This window comes from Monodon monoceros, unplaced genomic scaffold (assembly GCF_005190385.1).
Source record: "Monodon monoceros isolate NGI ecotype Baffin Bay Population unplaced genomic scaffold, NGI_Narwhal_1 Super_Scaffold_16, whole genome shotgun sequence".
Classification (NCBI taxonomy): domain Eukaryota; kingdom Metazoa; phylum Chordata; class Mammalia; order Artiodactyla; family Monodontidae; genus Monodon; species Monodon monoceros.
Genome location: NW_021703772.1, coordinates 1,781,288 through 1,791,592, shown reverse-complemented (window position 1 = coordinate 1,791,592; position 10,305 = coordinate 1,781,288). Strand labels below are relative to the sequence as shown.

At 42.1% G+C, this 10,305-nt stretch overlaps 1 pseudogene; it reads left to right on the top strand.

Moving 5' to 3' along the window:
* The first annotated feature begins 1,084 nt into the window (after positions 1 to 1,084).
* On the top strand, positions 1,085 to 6,440 carry LOC114896984 (annotated as a pseudogene).
* Positions 6,441 to 10,305: the final 3,865 nt, after the last annotated feature.

The window sequence follows — 10,305 nt, the reverse complement described above, 5'->3', positions numbered from 1 at the left end:
CATACCAGCACAATAGATGCACAAGAAGTAGAAAGCATCTGAACCGTCTTACCGGCCATTATCTTGAGTTTAATTGCCCTGCCATCCTTGCGAATCCTCTACATGATAGATGAAATCAACAACGCGTCTCTTACTGTAAAAACTATAGGCCACCAGTGATACTGAAGTTATAAGTACATTGACTACAAAGACTTAAATTTTGACTCCTATATAATCCCAACATCAGACTTAAAACCAGGGGAGCTACGACTGCTCGAAGTAGATAGCCGAGTAGTGTTGCCCATAGAAATAACAATCTCTGAATAATAATCTCCTCCGAAGATGTATTACACTCAGGAGCCGTACCTTCCCCAGGCCTGAAAACGGGCGCAATCCCAGGGCGTCTAGATCAAACAACCCTGATATCAGCGCGACCAGGTTTGCATTACGGACACAGGGTTCAGAGATTCGTGGGTCAAACCATAGCTTCATGCCAATTGTCGCTGAATTAGTATCCCTAAAATACTTTGAAAAATGATCCGCATCAATATCGTAAACTCATTAAGAAGCTAGGTAGCATTAACCTTTTAAGTTAAAGACCGAGAGCTAAGACTCTCCTTAATGGCATGCAGCAATTAGATACATCAACATGATTCACTACCATTTCATCTATGTTTCTAACACTGTTTATTATATTTCAACTAAAAGTCTCAAAGTACACTTACTACCCCAACCCAGAGTCAACACTCACCAAAGTGCAAAAACAGTCCACTCATTGAGAAACAAAATGAACGAAAATCTATTTGCCTCTTTCATAACCCCAACAATAATAGGCCTCCTTGTAGTCATTTTAATTATTATGTTTCCAAGTATTTTATTTCTAACATCAAAACGACTAATTAATAATCGCATAATTTCCCTTCAACAATGACTAGTCCAACTTACATCAAAATAATAAGCACCCACAATCACAAGGGACAGACTTGACCACTAATACTAATATCATTCATTTTATTTATTGGGTCGACCAACCTTCTGGGACTACTACACCACCCATTTACACTCACCTCACAGCTCTCAATAAATGTGGAATAGCCATTCCCCTATGAGCCGGCACCGTGATTACAGGTTTTTGAAACAAAACAAAAGTGTCTTTAGCTCACTTCTTACCACAAGGCACACCCACCTCCCTTACCGCCATACTAGTGATTATCGAATTATCAACCTGTTTATCTAGCCGGTACACTAGCTGTGCGATTAACAGCCAATATTACAGTGGGACATGTATTAATACATCTAATCGGAGGGACAACTTTAGCACTAATAAGTATCAACACTGCCACAGCTTTTATTACATTCATCGTCTCACCCTACTCACCATCTTCGAATTTGCCATTGCTATAATTCCAGCCTATGTGTTTACCCTCCTAGTAAGCCTATATCTGCAATACAGCACATAATGACCTACCAGACCCACGCATATCACATGGTAAACCCCAGTCCTTGACCTCTCACAGGAGCCCTTTCAGCCCTCCTCATAACATCAGGCCTAACCATGTGATTCCACTTCAACTCAATAATACTACTAATATTAGGCCTACTAACTAATACTCTAACAATATATCAGTGATGACGAGTTTTATTCCAGAGAGCACCTTCCAAGGCCATCACACACCAGTCGTCCAAAAAGGGCTTGGATATGGGATAATCTTATTTATCGTCTCAGAAGTCCTCTTTTTTACCGGCTTCTTTTGAGCCTTCTATCACTCAAGCCTCACCCCTACTCCTGAATTAGGCGGGTGCTGGCCACCAACAGGCATTCGACCTCTAAATCCTCTAGAAGTGCCGCTTCTCAACACTTCCGTGCTATTAGCCTCTGGGTGTCTATCACCTGGGCCCACCACAGCCTTATGGAAGGAAATCGCAAGCACATACTCCAAGCCCTCTTTATTACAATTGCCCTGGGCGTATATTTTACACTCCTACAAGCCTTGGGGTATTATGAAGCTCCATTTACAATCTCAGATGGATTATGTGGATCAACTTTCTTCATGGCCACAGGGTTCCACGGACTGCGCATAATCATTGGGTCCACCTTCCTTATTGTTTGTTTCCTGCACCAATTAAAATTTCACTTCACACCCAACCACCACTTCGGCTTTGAAGCCGCTGCTTGATACTGACATTCTGTAGATGTTTTATGACTCTTCCTTTTCGTATCTATCCATTGATGAGGCGCAGAATTCTTATAGTATTAATTGGTACAACTGACTTGTAATCAGTTTTGGTACCCCCCCGAAAAAGAATAATAAACTTGATTCTGACCCTATTAACACATACTGCACTGGCCTCATTGCTTGTACTCATCGCCTTCTGACTCCCCCAGCTAAACATGTACGCAGAGAAAACAAGCCCTTATGAATGCGCGTTGGACCCTATAGGATCCGCCCGCCTGCCTTTTTCCATAAAATTTTTCCTGGTAGCAATCACATTCCTCCTTTTCCACCTAGAAATTGCCCTCCTACTGCCCCTCCTCTGCGCAACTCAAACAAGTAAATCTAAAAACAATACTCACCATGGTTTTACTTTTAATCTCATTATTGGCAATTAGCCTGGCCTACAGTGAGCTCAAAAAGGACTGGAGTGGACTGAACTAAACTGTATTTAGTTTAAAACAAAACAAATAATTTCGACTCATTAGATGATGACTAAACTTATAATTACCAAATGTCTTTAGTGTACATAAATATTATTATAGCTTTCACGGTACCCCTTGTCGGGCTGCTAATATATCGATCCCACCTACTGTCCTCACTAACATGTCTAGAAGACGTACTATTATCACTGTACATCCTGGTGACCCTAATAATCCAAAACTCACACTTCACCTCAGCCAGCGTAATACCCATCACCCCACGGGTGTTCACAGCCCGTGAAGCCGCACGCAGATTATCCTTGTTAGCAATAGTATCAAACACGTATGGCTCCGACTACGTACAAACCCTTAACCTCCTCCAAGGCTAAGATTTATTATCCCTACGATTATACTAATACCACTGACTTGATTATCAAAACACAATATAATCTGAATTAACACGACAACCCATAGCCTGCTAATTAGCCTCACAAGCCTGCTTCCTCTTAACCAGTTTAATGACAATAGCCTTAATTTCTCATTAATAGTTTTTTCCGACTCCCTATCTGCACCGCTACTGATCTTGACAATATACTCCTACCTCTGATATTATAGCCAGTCAGTCTCACCTGCTCAAAGAATCGCTGACCCGAAGAAAACTATGCACCACTAGACTAATCGTATTACAAGCATTTGTAACCCTAGCATTTAGCGCCACAGAACTAATTCTATGTGACATCACACTCGAGGCCACACTAACTCCGACACTCGTCGGCGTCACTCGATGAGGTAACCAAACAGCACGCCTCCACGCAGGGCTCTATTTTCTATTCTACACACTAGTCGGATCCCTCCCGCGGCTAGTGGCATTAGCATAGATGCAAAACACCACGGGCTCTCTGAATTCCCTCGTACTTCAATATTGAACCCAAGCATTACCCAACTCCTGATCCAATGTTTTTATAAGATTAGCCTGCACAATAGCCTTTATGGTAAAAATACCCCTCTATGGCCTCCACCTTTGACTACCAAAGCACACGTAGAAGCTCCCATCACAGGCTCTATAGTCCTTGCAGCCGCATCACTAAAACTCGGGGACTACGGCATGCTATGAGCTACAACAATACCCAATCCCCAGATAGAATTCGTGGCATACCCTTTCCTGATGCTCTCCTCATGAGGGATAATCATAACCAGTTCAATCTGTCTACGTCAGACAGACCTAAACTCACTTATCGCGTATTCTTCTGTCAGCCACATAGCCCTTGAGGCCTACAAACCCTCCGCCCACTGATAGCCACTTGACAACTACCGGCGAGCCTGACCAACGTAGCCCCGCCCCCAACTATTAATGTAATCGGAGAACTGTTCGTAGTTATGTCAACCTTCTCATGATCAAACTTGACCATTATCTTAATGAGAGCTAACATTGTAATTACAGCCCTATATTCTATATGCATACTAATTACAAGAAAACACAGTAAATACACACACCGTATTAATAATACTACACCCTCCTTCACACGAGAAAACGCCCCTGTAGCCCTCCGCGTTCTACCCCTCCTACTCCTGTCACTAAATCCCAAAATCATCCTGGGCCCCCTGTATTGCAAATATAGTTTAAAAAAACCACTAGATTGTGAATCTAGTGACAGAAGACTGAGGCTTCTTATTTACCGAGAAAGTACTGGAAGAACTGCTACTTCATGCTCCCATGCCTAACAGATGGCTGTTTCAGGCTTTTAGAGGATAGTAGTTATCCATTGGTCTTAGGAGCCAAAAAACTGGTGCAGTTCCAAGTAATAAACCTATTTTCCTCTTTTGCTCTGGTCACACACTAACACTAATTAACCCAATTATAATAACTAACACAGATTTCTACAAAAGTGACAAGCATCCATCATATGTAAAAAAATACTGTCTCGTGTGCTTTCATTACCAGCCTAGTTCCAACAATAATATTCCTCACACAGGCCAAGAAATAATTATTTCAAACTGACATTGAATCACTGTCCAAACCCTTAAATTAACACTTAGCTTCAAAATAGATTACTTCTTGGGCTTCCCTGGTGGCGCAGTGGTTGAGAGTCCGCCTGCCGATGCAGGGGATGCAGGTTCGTGCCCCGGTCCGGGAAGATCCCACATGCCGCGGAGCGGCTGGGCCCGTGAGCCATGGCCGCTGAGCCTGCGCGTCCGGAGCCTGTGCTCCGCAACGGGAGAGGCCACAACAGTGAGAGGCCCGCGTACCGCAAAAACAAAAACAAAAACAAAAAAGTTTACTTCTCAATAATATTCGTACCAGTCTGTTACATGGTCCCTTACGGAGCGCTCAGTATGGTATCTACACTTAGACCCTTACATTAGCCGGTTCTCCAAGTACCGACTCCTCTTCCTCATCACCATGCTAATCCTTGTTACGGTCAATAACCTCTTCCAGCTTTTTATTGGATGGGAGGGGGTTGGCATGATATCCTTCCTACTCCTTGGGTGATGGTATGGAGGAGCAGATGCAAACACAGCTGCTCTCCAGGCAATCTTATATAACTGCATTGGGGATATCGGGTTCATTATATCAATAGCATGATTCCTGTTTGACTCAAACACATGAGACCTGCAACAAATTTTTATACTCGACCTAAATCCCTCGAACCTCCCCCTTATAGGACTCGTACTAGCCACAGCCGGAAAATCAGCCCAATTTGGACTCCACCCTTGACTCCCCTCAGCAATAGAGGGCCCCACCCCTGTATCACCCCTGCTCCACTCAAGCACAATAGTTGTGGCAGGAGCCTTCCTACTTATTCGGTTTTACCCTTTAACAGAAAACAGCAAACGTACCCCAGCAATAGCACTGTGCTTAGGATCCCTCACCACCCTAGTCACAGCTATATGCGCTCTCACCCAAAATGACATTAAAAAGATGATCACTTTCTCCACTTCAGGCCAATCAGGCCGAACAATGGTAACGATCGGCATCAGCAAACCCCATCCAGCATTCTTGCACGTCTGCACACATGCTTTTTTTTAAGGCCATGCTATTCATATGCTCCAGATCCATTAGTCACAGGCTGAACGACAAACCAGATATTCGAAACATAGGGGGCTTATTCAAGGCTTTACCCTTCACCACAACAGCCCTCATTATCGGGTGTCTGGCATTAACAGGAATGCCTTCCCTCACCGGCTTCTATCCTAAAGGCTTGATCATCGAAGCCGCTCGTACGTCTTACGCCAGCGCCCGAGCTCTGTTAATAGCTCTAATTGCCACCTCCCTCACAGCTGTCTATAGCGCCCACATCATCTTCTCCGCTCTGTTAGGACAACCCCGCTTCTTTCCCCGAACCCCCATCGATGAAAACAACCCCCTCTTAATTAACCCCGTCAAACGCCTACTAATTGGAAATGTCTTTGCTGGGCTCATTATCTCCAACCACCGTCCCCCTAATAACCACACCCTTACATCTAGAACTAACTGCGCTTGCAGTAACCATCCTAGGCTTCGCACTGGCGCTCGAAATCAACCTTAACACACAAAACTTAAAATTCATCCACCCCTCACATACCCTGGAATTCTCTAGTCTCTTAGGATATTTCTCCACCATCATGTACTGTCTTCCTCCTTACCTAAACCTAAGCTAGAAGTCAGCATCCTCCCTTTTGGACTTAATCTGACTAGAAAACAAACATTTTACCAAAACCCACATCCCTTACTCAACTAAAGTTCTCCACGCTAATCTCAAGCCAAAAAGGCCTTATCAGACTATACTTCCTATCGTTCCTCATTACTCTCACCCTTAGCGTGCTTTTATTTAATTACCACAAGTAATCTCCATAATAACCACAACGCCAATAAGCAACGACCAACGAGTAACAATCACCAACCAGGTACCGTAACTATACAGTGCCACAGTCCCTATAGCCGCCTCACTAAAAAAGCCGGAGTCACCAGTATCATAGATAACTCAGGCTCCCAACCCGCTGAGCTTAATCACAACTGCCACCTCCTCATCCTTTAAAATATAAAATACCATCAAAAATTCTCTTATCAACCCTGAAAGAAATGCCCCCAAGACAGTCTTATTAGAACCCCAAACCTCAGGATACTGCTCAGTGGTCATAGCCGTCGTATAGCCAAACGCAACTAATATCCCCCCTGAATAAGCCAAAAACACTCTCAAACCTAAAAATGAACCACCAAAGTTCAACACGATCCCACACCCAATACCACCACTCACAATCAACCCAAAGCCCCCATAAATAGGTGAAGGTTTTCAAGAAACCCTCACAGAACTGATCACAAAAATAACACTTAAAACAAGTACGTCATCATCATTCTCACATGGATTCCAACCATGACCAATGACATGAAAAATCATCATTGTCATTCAACTATAAGAACACCAATGACCAACACCCGAAAAACACACCCACTAACAAAAATCAACAATACATTTATTGACCTCCCAACCCCATCAAACATTTCATCATGATGGAATCTTGGCTCTCTACTAGGCATTTGCCTGATCAGACTTATTCCCAGCCATACGCTGCACACCAGACACAACGACTGCCTTCTCGTCAGTAGCACACATCTGTTGAGACGTTAACTAGGGATGAATCATTCGATATCTACATGCAAACGGAGCTTCCATGTCCTTTATCTGCCTTTACATTCACGTAGGACGTGGCCTATATTATGGGTCCTATGCCTTTCCAGAAACATGAAGCATCGGAATTATTCTACTACTTACAGTCATAGCTACTGCATTTATGGGCTATGCACTACCATGAGGACAAATGTCATTCTGAGGGGCGAGAGTCATTACAAACCTGCTCTCAGCAATCCAGTACAGTGGCACTACTCTTGTCGAATGGATCTGAGGCGGCTTTTCTGTACACAGAGCAACACTCATGCGATTCTTCGCTTTTCATTTTATTCTCCCCTTCATTGTCACAGTGCTAGCAGCTGTCCACCTACTATTTTTCCACGAAACAGGATCCAACAACCCCACAGGAATCCCATCTGACACAGACAAAATTCCATTCCACCCCTATTACACAATCAAAAGACATCCTAGGTGCCCTACTACTAATCCCAGCCTCACTAATACTAGTCTTATTTTCACTGAACTTGCCAGGCAACCCCGACAACTACACCCTAGCAAACCCACTCAACACACGACCACACATTAAATCAGAGTGATACTTTCTATTCATATATGCAATTCCATGATCAATCCCCAACAAACTAGGAGGAGGCTTAGCCCTATTACTCTCAATCCTGATTCTAACATTTATCCCAATACTCCACAAATCCAAACAATGAAGCATAACATTCCGACCCCTTAGCCAGTTCTGATTTTGAGTGCTAGTGGCAGACCTACTAACACTCACATGGATTGGAGGACACTCCTTCATCATTATCGGACAACTCGCATCTATTTTATACTTTCTTTTAATTCTAGTGCTAATACCAGTAACTAGCATCATTGAAAACAATCTCCTGAAATGAAGAGTCTTTGTAGTATATCACATTATCCTGGTCTTGTAAACCAGAAGAGGAGAATAACACACCTCCCTAACACTCAAGGAAGGAGCCCTAAGCTTCGCCACCAGCACCCAAAGCTGAAATTCTACTTAAACTATTCCCTGAAATTATGACATTTACAAAATTATTAAGTACTATATCAGTATTAAAACAGTCCATTTTATCACAAACTACTGTGTACATCGTGCATACCTGTACTACCACATTAATAAGTACATATACTTTATATGTACATATTACATTATATGGATAATTGTACATTACACTCTCTACCCCATGCTTATAGGCATGTACATCTTATTATTAGTATTGCATAGTACATATAGATTATTAATAGTACATAGTAGATTGAGTCAAATCAATTCTAGTCAACATGCATATCCTGTCCATTAGATCATGAGCTTAATCACCAGGCTGTGTGAAACCATCAACCCTCTCGGCAGGTGCCCCTCTTCTGATAAACCTCACCAGCCCTTGCTAATTCAGTCTATATACCGCCATCTTCAGCAGACCCTAAAAAGGAGCAAAAGTAAGCACAACTATAACACATAAAATGTTGGGTCAAGGTTAACCCATGGGGTGGGAAGAAATGGGCTACATTTTCTACACCAAGAACACTCTTACCTGCATGAATGTTTTTATGAAACCTAAAAAACAAAGGAGGATTTAGTAGTAAATTAAGAATAGAGTGCTTGAAAACCATAATTCAAAAAGAGCCATGTACCACAATGTTCATTGCAGCTCTATTTACAATAGCCAGGACATGGAAGCAACCTAATTGTCCATCGACAGATGAATGAATAAAGATGTGGCACATGTATACAATGGAATATTACTCAGCCATAAAAAGAAATGAAATTGAGTTACTTGTAGTGAGGTAGATGGACCTAGAGTCTGTCATACAGAGTGAAGTATGTCAGAAAGAGAAAAACAAACACCCTATGCTAATGCATATATATGGAATCTAAAAAAAAAAAAAAGGTTCTGAAGAACTTAAGGGCAGGACAGGAATAAAGATGCAGACGTAGAGAATAGGTATGAGGACACGGGGAGGAGGAAGGGTAAGCTGGGACGAAGTGAGAGAGTGGCATGGACTTATATATACTACCAAATGTAAAATAGATAGCTAGTGGGAAGCAGCCACATAGCACAGGGAGATCAGCTCGGTGCTTTGTGACCACCTAGAGGGGTGGGATAGGGAGGGTGGGAGATATGGGGATATATGTATATGCATAGCTGATTCACTTTGTTATAAAGCAGAAACTAACACACCACTGTAAAGCAATTATACTCCAATAAAGATGTTAAAAAAAGAATAGAGTGCTTAATTGAATAAAGCCATGAAACACACACACACACACACACACACACACACACGACCCGTCACCCTCCTCAGGTACTATGACAAAACCACAACTTATTAACAAATGCTAGTCAGTTATATGAGAGGAGATAAGTCGTAACAAGGTAAGCATACGGGAAGATGTGCTTGGATAAACCAAAGCGTAGCTTAAATAAAGCACCTAGTTTACACCTAGAAGATTTCATAGCCTATGAATGCCTTGAACTAAACCTGACCCACAGCCCTCCCACCATACTAGCACGAACCAATCAAATAAAACATTCACCTAACATCTAAAGTATAGGAGATAGAAATTTAAATACTAATGGTGCCATAGAGAAAGTATCGTAAGGGAATGATGAAAGAAAAATTAAAAGTAACAAAAAACAAAGCTTATCCCTTGTACCTTTTGCATAATGATTTAACTAGCAATATTTTAACAAAGAGAACTTAAGTTAAACCACCCGAAACCAGACGAGCTACTTATGAACAGTTACTAGAACAAACTCATCTATGTGGCAAAATAGTGAGAAGATTTACAAGTAGAGGTGCCAAGCCTAGCCAGCCTGGTGATAGCTGGTTGTCCAGGAAAAGAATTTCGGTTGAATGTTAAATAATACTAAGAACCTCTTATAAGTTTCAATGTATATTTAAATGTTAGTCTAAAAAGGTACAGCTTTTTAGAAACGGGTACAACCTTAACTAGAGAGTAAAAACAAACAGCACCATAGTTGGCTTAAAAGCAGCCACCAATTCAGAAAGAATTCAAGCTCAGCAATAAATGTATCTTAATTTCAATAT